Here is a 13,206-nt window from a genome sequence, read left to right on the forward strand (position 1 = left end):
CGCTGAACCTATAGCTCCGTGTTTCAGCTGGACTAGCTGGCCAGGGAGCTCTAGGGACCTTTCTGCTTCTGCACCCTCAACACTGGGGTCACAGACGTGTGCTGCTAAGCCAGCTTTTACACGAGTCCTGGGAACTGGACCTTAGGTCTTCATGTTTGCTCAGCAAGCACTGACTGAACCATCTCCCCAGCTCTGCTTTGTTTTGTTTTACCGCTTGTTTGAGACAGGATCTCACATAGCCTTGGCTGGTCTTGAACTCATTTCGTGTGAGTTCAAGGCCATTAAACCCACTAATTTCCTGATCCTCCTGCCTCTGCCTCCCAAGTGCTGAGATAACAGGCAAGTGCCGCCATCACAGTGTGACAGAGCTGCTGGTAAAGCCTTATTAGGGTCTGGTCAACTCTGGTAAAGGTGCTGGCTAGAACAAAAAGCATGTGCTTAGCTGACATAGGCATTTAGCCCACCCTCTTGCCTGGAGATACGTGTGCATGTGTGTGGGTATGTGTGAAGAGAAATGTTGTCTTCCACTCCTGAGAAGGAAGGCCTGGCCAGTAGTGCTCAAACGTGAAGTACGACACCAGTGGAAGAGGCAAGGGTCATGCTCAGGAGCCTCTCTGTGCGGAGGCTGAGCTCTACGTTCCTTGGCAGTATGTCCAGGCCTTGGGTTTGGTTGGCATCTAAAAAAGTGAGCCATATGTCTGTGTATTCACTGGCTATTCTCTTGAGGTGAAAGAAGGACTTAAGTAAATATATTTAAGGGCGTGTGTGCCTGGAAAGTCTCACTTGATGAGACCTTGCCCACTACTCTCCCCCGCCATGCTGTTTACTGTGACCCGGATGCGCGCTCCTTGCTGTTTCTTTCAGGGAAAGCGCCTGCCTAGCCCAGGTTCTCTGTATGGACAGTGTGCACCTCTCCATCCCATTTTCCTCACTTTTTACGATCCCAGTTTAACTAAAGAATGCACCACTCTACTCGTCGGTGGGTTATAACACTGAATGGCAAATCAATCCTGCTTTTTGAGTACAGTCTACTTGTTACTGACAATTATCGTAGGCTGAAGAAGTCATAAATAGCACAGACGTGGCAGGAAGAGACGACATTCCTGTCATGTGCTTCGGCGTAATGATTCCGTTCTGTTAACTGCGTCCGAGAGAGAGGAGAAAAATTACAGAGTGCTGAAATTGTTGGTTTCGAAATAATTTTTAACTGGTGTCACACAGTGTTGATTTTTATGTCCTACTTGAGCGTTTACTAGTTAGAAGCAGTTTGATCCAGTTAGGAAAGGGGCAAGTCTGCGACTTTACCCTCAGCTTCTAGTGGTGACGTCAGGCCGATGAGGCATGTTCCTTGTAAAGCAGAGTTCTCTTGGCCGATGGATGAAAAACCACGCTCTCCAGCCTCATAAAACAGGCAACCATCTGTCTATAGCCTGTGCTCATTTCCGTGCAACCTTGACTGGTAATCGGCTTTCTTCTAGAAAAGAAGGGGGATTGGATGTCTCCCGGCTCTGTGAGTTTTAATTCGTCTTAAGGTCCTGTGCAGCCCTTGGTCTTAAAGAACCCAGGCGCTCTGTTGCCATCACACCTCACTTCTCTCAGTTTCACTCATCCTCACGGGGATGGGCAGTTAAGTTACCCCTGTCTTGTTTAGCCCAATCTCTAAAATAAGAGTCTGGGTTTCGTAACTGTGTGTAGCGGTGCGCATGTGTGCGCATGCATGTGCAGGCCAGAAGACAACATTTATCGCAAGCCACTCACCTTTTTGAAGACCAGGTTTCTCCCTGGCCTGGGACGCCGCAGACAGGTTAGTCTAGCTAGCCATGAGACTCCAGGGAGCTATGTTGTTTATCTTCCCAATAATGGGATTATAAGCACATGCCACCAAACCAGGCTCTTTTCACATGGGTTCTGGGCCTGGGACTCAGACCTCATGTTTTCAAGACAAGCACTCTGCTAACTGAGCCAAATCACCAGCCCTTCTAGTCTCTTTTAAAGGCACAAATCCCATCCTGGAGGGCCCCACCCTTATGAGCTAAATCTAAATTTAACCTCCGAAGGGCCTACCACCTCAAGCCATCACGCTGAGGGTGAAATTTCAGATTATGAATTTGGGGTAGCACCAACATCGAGGGCATAGCAACAGACAGGGGGGCAGAGAGAGTGAGTGATCTATGCAGTGCGTTTCAGAGTGCTCCCTACCTCCCACGTCGCTGCCTATAGCCACCTCTTTCTCCTGAGGTGTTAAAAATGCAGAGATTTTGTGTGATGACTGCCGTGTACATACTATGTCTGTGTCCCCTCCAAAGTCAGGTCAAGACCCTAGTCCCTCATAAATAGGATTACAACCCTTAGAGAAGAGCCCCCCCCCAAAGGTCCCTCTTCTCTTCTGCCATGCTATTCTCTTCTTCCGTGGCTGCCTGCAAATAGGGAGAGAGACCTTGTTAGGACCTGAGCGGTCTGGCACCTTGAGTTCAGACTTCCACTTACCATGACCACGCGAATAAGTGGCTATTGAGAATTGTTATTACACTGTATTTGTTTGGGGAGGGGATGTATGCTGTGGTGCACATTCAGAGGTCAGAGGACAGCATGCAGGAATTGACTCCCTCCCCCCTACATGTGAATTCTGAGGACTGAACACGGGTCCCTTGCCATGGCGGGAAGCACATTTGCTCAATAAGCCATCTAGTTAGCCCCAAATGGCTATCTTTCATGAACCACCCAGGCTATCGCATCTTATTGCAGCAGACCAAGTAGGTAAATTTGGTCAAGTGGGATACATGGCCAGGCATGTTTTCAGTTGCTCCTCTAGTGTTGAGGCGTCTGTGCAGAACTAGTCACTTTTAAGCTTGTAGGAGAGTTCAAAAGAGAAAAATAAAAGTCAAACACTGAACAGAGAAAATGTCCCCCGAACCCAAACAAATGCAAACTATGTGTGGGAGAAACGAATGATCTTGTCTAAGCTAGATGGAGCCTGCTGGGGCATAGATTCAACACAATCTTCTTGCAAAGCTGAAGATTTGGGAATAGGTGTTTTTCTCTTAACTGCTACGTTGTATTACATAGTAAATGGAATGCAGACTATTGGTCATTTGAAGTGCTTCCTAAACTCTAAGTCTAGTGACACCTCTCCTTGACATAGCTGTACTGTCGATGTGTTCCTCAAGGCTCAGAGACATTTCTGCATGTGTTTTCCTTCCTTTCAAATCATTCATGCTCTTACTACCCAGAAATAAAGTAGGGCACATAACTGGAAAATACAGGAGTCTAGTTACTCATTAACTCATTAGCAGGATGATGGACGAGCGGCTTTATGCGCAGAACAATGCCCAATTGGAGTGTAAACAAAGTCACAGACAGCTGGCTTACAGCTCATCACGTTGAGACAGGGCTGCTCATTTCAGTCTTTTTTGGCTAAGAGAACTCCCTAACCCTTGAATGCCATCCTGAATGCCATCCTTGAAGCTCACAGGTCTATGGAAATTGTAAGCAGGTGAGAAAGGAATACAGGAGATTCCAGAATGGACTATATAGCGATCACAGGAAACGACTTGGGCATGAATGAAGAATTGGGAAATATTTGAAATTTAAATATTTGGAATCCTCATGGGTGGGGATATGTCAAGACAGGATATTATTGTGTCATGTGGTAGTGTGTGTTTGAGAGGGACACACCCCTCATAGGCTCAGCTAGGATGAGACCTCGTTGGAGGGAGCTGGTCCCTGGAGGTGGCCTTGAGGTTCCTTAGCTCAGCCCAGCATCTCTCTTCTCCCTCACTGGATCCATACTTCTGCTTGTTATTCTTTCCCTGTTATGGTGGGTTTCATCCCCTGAAACTCTGAGCCAAAAGAAACCCTTCTCCCATAAGTTTTTCTTGATAGATATTTGGTCACAACAATAGAAAAAGTAACTAACACAGCATCCTAAGCTGTTCAGACCGTAGATGCCATGTGCCATTCATTCACGCAACAAGGATTGACTGATCCCTGTCTGTGCCTGGTACTAGTGCTGGTCACAGATCTGAAGATGGGAAGAGGAGAAAACAGATGAAAACCACCCACTGTGGACATCCCATGTCAGGCACAGAGGAATATACAATCTACGAATAAGTAAAACAGAGCATTGGGTGGAGAGGACAGAAATGGATAAAGCCAGGGTAAAGAGAAAGTGTTGGAACCATGATAGGTGGGACATATCTTTCGCACTAGCAGGCCAGTTAGATTCTCTGAATGGGAGAAGTCCTCTGGGAAAGACAACTGCTGTAGTTAGGTCACTATGCTGTGATGAAACACCATGACCAAAGCAAGTTGAGAGAAAAGGGTTTTTTCACCTTACACTTCCAAATCACTGCTCGCCCGTCATTGAAGAAAGCTAGGACAGAAATTCAAACAGGGCAGGATGTGGAGGCAGGAGCTGATGCAGAGGCCATGGAGGAATGGTGCTTACTGGCTTGCTCCTCATGGCTTGCTCAGTCTGCTTTCTTATAGAACCCAGGACCACCTACCCAGGGATGGCCCCGCCCACCGTGCCCACCCCACCTTTTCTTCTGCTGTAAGAAAATGCCTTATAGCAGAATCTAATGGTGTAGTTTCCTCAATCAAGGTTGGCCTCCTTTCAGATGACTGTGTCAAGTTAACATAAAACTAGCCAGCACAGTAACTAATTGCTCTTTTTAGAGTTTACAGTGCATCTGTACTCTCTGCCTAGTTTGATTGTAGCATCAGTGATAAAACTAATGAGCAGAAATGGATTAAACAGCCCAGCGAAGGCCACCCACCCGACAACCCACCACTGCCTGGTTATGGCCCAGATTTTCCACTTTCTCTTTCTAACAGTGTGGAGAGTGTTTGTCTGTGGCAACCCTGCCAGCGGCAGAGCCACTCTGTCATGGAGTTTGATGTTTATGGGTACTGGCTGATGGTGCTGGTTTCTCCCAAGGGATCAGTAAAAGTATTGTTAGGAAATAGAATCTGTGGTTAGCATTACAGTGCAAAAGAGTGGAACTGGGTGACACTACAGAGTCCTCACCCTGCCAGCGTCAGCACCCTGTATCATCCCATAACAATAAACAAACACACACAAAGAAGCAATCAACAACCCTAACTGAAAAGCTGGTGTTATTTCTGTAAGGTGCTGATCCACAACAAGAGCAGATCAACAATGGGCAGCATTGAAGTAGGCACCAATCCTCAGGTCCCTGTCCTCTAAAAAGGGCATAATACCTGCCCTGAAGAGTCATTACAGGGATTGTATAAAATTTAGAATAAGTGTTTGTTTGTTTGTTTGTTTGTTTGTTTGGAATGCCATGTTGCCTAGGCAATGAGTAGCAGTTAATCTCCTCATTGGATATTCCTTTCAGGGCAATAAAGGCAATGATCCCCAAAATCTAGACAGTGTGTGGGCAGGACTGGGCCACCACAGCAAAGAGAGAGTAAAGCCAGGAGCCCAGGAGCATCTGGCAGTAAAGACTGACCCATATGGACTTAGGAAGGCAGAAAGTATGTCCAATGTACAGAGTCTATAGTGGGTACCAGGCAGACTGCAGTGAGTGACCTTGTGACAGAGCTGAAGGACTCTCTGACCCAGTTGGGGAAAGACATATAAGATCTTCTAAAGTTCCTCATGCCAAATCCGCGGGTGACCACAGTGAATCAGGAAATCTCGGAACACACAGGGGTGGCTTCCATTTTGAACGGAACTTTTCTTCTCTAGTTGACCTGACGTCCACGCCTTCAGAAGTGGCGAGATTCGGACAATGTTGGGTTTGTTTCCAGAGTACAAATTACTAGTGTTGGGAAACCACAGTGCCTGAGCCAGCTGACCTACTGGAACTTTTTGATTATACCATCTGTTCTCTGACTTGGGAGCCAGAAAAAACCTCTGGGGTCAGGGGTCCAGGGGCCTGCAGGGACTAGGGATTCCCACCACAGCAGGGTCAAAGGTGACAAGGGGCCTAGACAGGAACTTCCCAGCAATGTGGGTAATTTCCCACAGAAAGATATCTACCTGTGGCCCATCAGGGCTGGATAAAGCCCCCCTTGCAGTTGCTATGAACTCCACCCTCTGAAACTCCACTCGCATTACCTATTTAGCTGCCTGTGCTGGCCCTCCAGTCTCAAACCACGAAGACAATTCTATAGGTAGCTCGCGATGTTTTTCTCTCTGTTGAGCCTAGGCTTTGGGAAACTAAATACCCCAGGCCCATGAACCATCAAAATTGGATCAACCCTGATTGCTGTCACCTTAACATAGATGGATTTACAACCCCCCCCCAAATGTTGTCCAGGGAACTCAACTCAGTGTAGCACCTCAGATGCATTGTGAAAACCGAGGTCTTACTAACACATGATGAAACTATCATCTCATTAACACAGTGGTGTGGCTTCTTCCGTATTCTAATACTGCACTTGGGGGCTGATCATACGACATTGTAGGCCCCTAGGTTCTAGTTGATAAAATTCAAGTAAAAAAAAAAAAATACTAACTGCTTTTAGCCCTACGTATGTGTGGTTGATTCAGGCAAACCTGTATATCGTGCTGCCAAATATATCATTTTCTTTCTTCCAATTGTTTGGCTCCTTTTTTTTAAAGCACTCTTCTTTTTTGCCACATGAACAATTTGATTTGAAAATCTGGTCAATGGCTTAAAACAAATATGTATTAGTATGTAAATAGACATACTGTGGCACACAGCCAGAGACCAGTGGAGCTCTATTAGTGTTGTTAATATTACCACACTTCACAAACTGGCCTTAATATTCAACAGCATTAAGTTATTATGATGTTGCTGTTGGGAACATTATTCATCAGTTATTTTTTATATTATTTTGGTAATTAACACTTTTGGCTTTTTTTGTTTTTTTTTTTTTAGACAGCGTCTCACTATACAGCTCAGGCTATCCAAACTCATTATATAGCCAAAGCTGACCTTAAACTTACAATCCCTCTGCCTCAACCTCCTGAGTACTAGAAGTATTGGTGTGTGCCACCATGCCCAGGTTAGTGGACATTCTTTAAGTATGGCTGTGATGCCAGTTACAATCCCTCTATGGTAAGGACATAGTTTTTTGTTTTGTCCTCAATTATTTCATGAGAAACTTTATAAAAATCTCTTACTGAAACCAAAATATTTTCTTCTCCATAGTCCTAACAAAGAGAAAGACATGTCAGTGTGTACCCCAGCTTCAGACAACAGATTTTGGACTATTTACCATAAAAAAAAATAAACACAAAAATGGAAAGCATTCGGCCCATTCCGGTTGTTTTTTTTTTTTTTTAAATAAAAACAACTGTGTTAATTTTCATTAGTCCTTGGAGCTATCAATTTTATGTCCCAAGAGTTTCGCTCTGTTCCTCAGCAATCATCAATAGAGATTCCCTGCCACATGGAAACTTATCTCTGTTTAGACTTCTGCAGGTGAAAATATCAACATGAGCATCCTCTGTGGAGCCTGAGCTCTTGCCTATCAGTGCAATGCTTCTTAAGCTTCCAAGTTGTGGGGCTGAATGTGAGAACAGTAAAAGTTCTCTGAAGGTACAGCCACCAAAACTCGGTTGCGATGAAAAGCCTAATGAGTGTGCCGCCCAGGTATGTCTGCTTAGATTCACCCACGTGGCACTCTGTGACTTCACTGCGGCATTGGTCGTACTTGTCATTCTTGTTACAGTGGCTTAGGGTCTGGGGAGACACAGTCTCACGTGGCATAGGGTAGCCTTAAACTTACTGTGCAGCCAACATGTCTTTAAATCCTCCTGCCTCTGCCTCCAATCCCCGGGGTTTCAGGCATGGGCTATCATACCCAGCCGTGGCCCTGATTTTGAGCACACTGCATACAGACTTCCCACACTGTGTACGCTATCTCTGCACAACGCCAAAGAGGCCTGCCTGAACCACCTCAGCTCATTCAGGACCACCTCAGCTCATTCAGGACTGCTGCTCCCACTTGCTGCTCCCACTCTGCGGTTTTCTTTGCATTTTTCCAGACTTTGGTTGGATTCTAGGTCTCTTTGTATTTGTTCTACCTAAAGGAAATTGGCAGTTCATCTCCACAAGCTCAGAATGACCCTTGTCCCTGGGTGAGAAAAGGGCTATGGTCAGGACACCAGTTTTCTTTTAAGTTTTCGTTTTCTTAAGTATTTCCTTTAAAAGACAAGTTTTCAAACTAGATGTTTTCCCCCCACGAACCTCCCAGAGGTTTATAAGGTTGGTGTCCTTGGTAAATGATGCAGCAGTTGCTGGCATTTGTAGAAAGCAAAATCATTTAGCACGGCCATGTATCCGTTACAGACGGGTGACCAGCAATATGCATGATTATTACTTGGTTTGGAATGATGTTAAAGAGTCAATAAAACATTCTCATATTTCATTGAAAAAGATTTTTCTGTTATTTGTCCATGAAGCCTTTTGAAAAAGCAAGATACAGTCAATAATTTCATCATCATAAATGAAACAGAATAGGGTGGGAGAGAGAGAGCAAAGGAGAGAAAGAAAGAAGTAAAGGAGGAAGGAAGGAAAGGAAGGAAGGAATTACCATTTTGTTTTTCTGAATGGTGGAGAGCCCAGTTTGTCTGAGATAATTTGTAAACATTGCAAAGGGTAGTAGCTTAAATTATCCAGCAATTATTGAACTCGTGATTGTGAATGTCCATAATTTAGGCTGAGCTCAGAAGGATGGTTCTGATCTGAGGTATCTGTAGTCGACTGCTGGTCATGCTGGCAACTTACTTAGGCTCTCTTACCTTGCTGAGCCTGGAATGAACAACCAAATTGGCAAGGCATCTTCCCATGGCTACTAGCCAGTGTGTTCCAGGTTCTCAGACAGAAGCCTAAGTTCTGCATCAGCAAGTTTGTTCCTTCTTCCACATTCAATGACCACCAAAAGTCAGAAAACCAGCATGCATTCAAAAGGAGGGGGGAAAGATTTTATTTATAGATATCACTTCATAGCTTTATTACAAAGGACACAGAGACAGAGAAACAGGGAACTGTGACCACTTTTGCCATATACTGCAGCATCTCATGATTCTTCCAGACTATATTAAGAACACATTTTAAAATGTATCATTTTGTTGCCTCTTCTGATCATAAGGCTTTTCTGAATGAACTTGATTCAATTATCTTTTGGACTTAAAATAAACTGACCATGTCTATAACCAAGGTCTTTACCAAATTTTCTCTTTAGACATGAGTTTTACGTTTCCAGCAATTACAAAATTTTGCAGAATGAAGGACAGGGCTGGGGATCTTGCCTAGGGCTTTGTACATATTAATCAAATGGCCTACTGAGCTACACCCTTGCTCTGAAGGTGATCTGAAAAAGCATGCCATGTGTGCATTTTGTCAATCTTAGCTAAGACATTCTCCTTCTTAAGATCATAAACAAATAGGTAAATAAGGTGGGCTTTTGTCCAGACTTTTGTGACAGGTTTTATGTTGCCATTGCAATAGTGGAGAAAGGAGCTGTGCAGTTTTGTTTTGATTTTTGGCTTGTTTTTGTTTTTGTTTTTCTCACCAGAAGGCCCTGTAACTTAGGTGTGTTGGCAAGTCCATAGTAACAAATCCATCTCTAAAGTAATCTCCAAGAATACCCAGCACTGCTTATTAGGATCACTGGTCTAGTTCGCTAGTGGTTATTTTGTGTTTCATTTTGATCTCAACTGTTGTTTTTCCATTTTAAATTAACGCATTGCCAGTAGTGGAGAAAGAAAGATGCTGTGGCTGTGGAAAATGAGGGCTTTTAGGTGGTGCTGATGAGAATGGAGATGATATCAATCATTGTGAACAGCAAGTTGGCAAGGCACATACAATACAGGGCACAACTTTATGTCTAAGTAGTTACCAATGAGAAATTCTCACCCAGTACAAACGAGACTTACAAAGATGGCCATTGGATTCTTTTGTTCATTTATTTATTCACCCAGGACATAGTTAGCAAGCATGTGCAGTGTCTGATATACTATTTTAGAAATCACAGTAACAACAGGGGGCACAATAAACAGAAAACTTTCTTTAACGAAGCTTGCATTCCAGGAAGGAAGCAGAAAGTAAGCAAAATGAAAAGAAAAAATCCTTGCAAGTAAATTGTTGATAAATGGTGTGATAAAAAAAATAAAAGTGAAGAAAAGAATAGGAAGGTGTAGGGAGGAGGTTAAACGTTTGAAGAGGGCATCCCAGGGAAGATCCGCTGAACACATGATTGCAGTTACCGATTTAGGGCAGACTAGATGGCTCCACAGATAGGAATGCATACTGTTCTTTCAGAGGACCCAGGTTTCGTTCCCAGCATTCATACTGGATGGCTCACAACCACATGCCACTCCAGCTTTGGGGGAGTTCGGCTCTTCCGCCTTCCTTGGGCACCTGCACCTGTGTGTACATACCCACACACAATCCATGTAATTAAAAATAGAGTTACGGATTTAGCAAAGAAACATACTATACTCAAGTTTTCAACATGCAGTGAATTTTAGTCTTGGTAAGTACCTGCCATATGACACATGAGACATACTCACACAACTCATTTACTTTTCACTTTCCTGAAATTGAAGACTAGAGGTCCTCTCAATTTCAGTGTCAAATGAATGTAAACTCAAAGAAGTAATGGAACAGATTAAATCCACGCTGTGAAAATTGCTGGATGAATGAGTAAGAGAGAGGCAAGAATGACAGGCAGAGGAGACGGTGAACACAAAGGGAGCTTATAAGAATTTGATTCTCAGTTAAGCGCACATGTGTGTGTGTGCGCACACACACACACACACACACAGAGAGAGAGAGAGAGAGAGAGTGAGAGAGAACCTATGCTCTGTTCATTTGATGAAGTGTATATATGCCAGTATTGATGAATGTCAAAAACTTTTGTTAAATGAAAAAAATGATTGAGGGAGACAGTATGTGCTGGCAGATTTTTTTAAAGGTTTATAAACACAAAACAGGTACTATTTATGGCTATGTACTTATATGGTCAGATATGTATTTGTATTTGATATATATCATGTTATGGGATGGTAAGCTTCTGGGGAGGGAGGTAGAAAGGGTGAGAGGTGTGCTTAGTCCTTCTCTTCTCCTCCTCCAGTTCTTCCTCTTCCTCTAAAGCCTAAAAACATTAGGCCAAATATTAAACCAAAACAGTGGTTGCATAAGAGTTCATTGAATTGCCTCTGTCTATCTGAATGCTTGTAACAGCTCATCATTTAAAAGATTAGTTGTTGTTTTGTTTTGGTTTGGTTTGGTTTGGTTTGGTTGGTTTGTTTGTCCTTATAACAAAGAATGACATGGAAATTAAAGAAAAGGCCAGGCATGGTGCATGATAGCATGCACCTGGAATCCTAGCACTAAGTCTGAGGTAGGAAACCCCTGAGTTTGAATACAGCTTGGCCCACATAGGGAAGCAGCCTTCTCAAAGGAGGGAAGCAGGAGAGAGGGAGAGAAACTTTGGTGCTTTTCGTGCTAGAAGGAACTTGGCCCTGTAGGAAGTAGCCCCTGGCTGTGGACTTGTGTGCTCTGCAGTAACCCTGTGCAGTATCAGCAGGTGACAGCTGCAGGGGGGGCAGTCCACCTGGCTTCAAGAGGGAAGCTCTCTGTTCTCACTCTGAATGTCCCGAAGGCTTACCAGGAGGCATGGCCAGTCTAGGCCCTCCTCCTGCCTGTTTCCTCATCGGGCAGCTGGGAAGTGAAGCCTGTCGGAGTCAGAGTACTCTTGGACAGCGAACAGGGAACAGCCCCTGTTCCCAAGAGCTGGGAACATCTGAGGAGTTTGGTTTTATCTGCTCCGGAATCTACCAGAAATGAAGACTGAAACTTAAACCGTAAGGCCATTTTCTGTTTTGCTCTGTGGACGTTTCTGTTGTTAATCCGAACTTAGTTTCAGCATCAACAACGCACACCGGGGCTCTGAGGGGCTTTCAGTGTGCTTGCTTAGTTTTTCAGTGACTTTGAGCTACAGGAATCCTAGCCAGCAGAAGGAGCCAGTAGGTCACGTGTGAGTGTGAAGATGCTGCCGTACAGCACACCTCACCTGAGGTACAGTGACGCTTTAGGGGTGAACTCTGAGGTTCAGAGCAAGTGGCTTTATGTGTGAGATTCCTGTTTCCTGGGCACCTACAGAAAGATGACCCTATTCCCTGACTGCTAAACAGAGTCAGAGATCGCTTCAGCGGACTTGAGTCCTCTCCTTAGTCACAGACAGGCTCCGAGAACATTCTCCACCAGGAGAGAGCGCAGCGTACTCAGGGGGAGGAAGGGAATGTAGGACACAATTATTTAAGCCTGCAATGTTTCCTTTGATTTATTTACAGGACGTAACTCACCTGGGGTCTCATTAAAACTCACAGCACTCAAATATAGAGCCGAGGCGAAGCATTTATAGTTACTCGGCAGATGCTGGGACACTGAGTACGAACAAAAGCTGCCAGATTCCTTGACCTCAAGTTGGTACATGTATGTAAATACTAAGAGCAGGTTTTTTCGGGAATGTGTGCCTTGTTCCTAAATCTCTGGACACAGTATGCCGTGTGGCACTCAGACAGCCTACTCAGGAAGCTGAGGCTAAAAGGCTAGAACTCATTAGCATAAGGGTGTAAGACTCAGGAGCTGGTCTCTGACTCACACTCTGGCTTCTGTCACGGCAGCCTGCACTCTGCAACCTTGGTCTAGAACAGTGCTTCTCGACCTTCCTGATGCTTCCACCTTTTGATACAGTTCTTGGTGTTGGGCTGACCCCAAACAGTAAAATTCTTTTCATCACTACTTTATAACTTGAAATTTGCGACTACTATGAATTACAGCTATAAATATCAGTATTTCCTGATGGCTTTTAGGCAACCCCTCTGTGAATGGAGTCGAGACCCACCGGTTGAGAACCTCTGGTCTAGAAATTAGGTCCTGATACTAGTTTCAGCCTGTTTTGTAGACAAGTGAGGAAAGCCCTGCAGGAAGATTTCAGCAGACCTATCCGAAGCCTCCTAGGGAAGAGACACAGAATTAGATGTGCTAGCCATTAAGATTGTGCCAAAAATCAAAACAAGCTATAAGCAACTATATTTAAAAGCTCTAACTGTACAGACAGAGTTCACTGACATGTACAGACTTTGAGTCTGCTTAATTTTGGCGTGTGATGTTTATTTTATCTGCAAGCTCTTTTATAATAATAATGTTCATTTAAAAGTTAATACACGCCAAAAATTACACAATTTTTGGTGCCACA

The 13,206-nt window shown here is 44.2% G+C and overlaps 1 protein-coding gene across 5 annotated transcripts in view; it reads left to right on the forward strand.

Annotated features, from left to right (window-relative positions):
• Frmd4a (FERM domain containing 4A) overlaps positions 1-13,206 on the forward strand; it is a 577,932-nt gene that overhangs the window by 357,245 nt on the left and 207,481 nt on the right. The window contains exon 1 of one of the 5 annotated variants that reach the window (XM_060372410.1): positions 11,693-11,809. The exons of the other annotated variants lie outside the window; for them this stretch is intronic. The gene's annotated coding sequence lies outside the window, so the exon portion shown is untranslated. Of the gene's footprint in view, positions 1-11,692; positions 11,810-13,206 lie in introns of those variants that run through there. 5 annotated transcript variants of the gene reach the window in all.

This window comes from Meriones unguiculatus, chromosome 19, assembly GCF_030254825.1.
Source record: "Meriones unguiculatus strain TT.TT164.6M chromosome 19, Bangor_MerUng_6.1, whole genome shotgun sequence".
NCBI classification, from domain to species: domain Eukaryota; kingdom Metazoa; phylum Chordata; class Mammalia; order Rodentia; family Muridae; genus Meriones; species Meriones unguiculatus.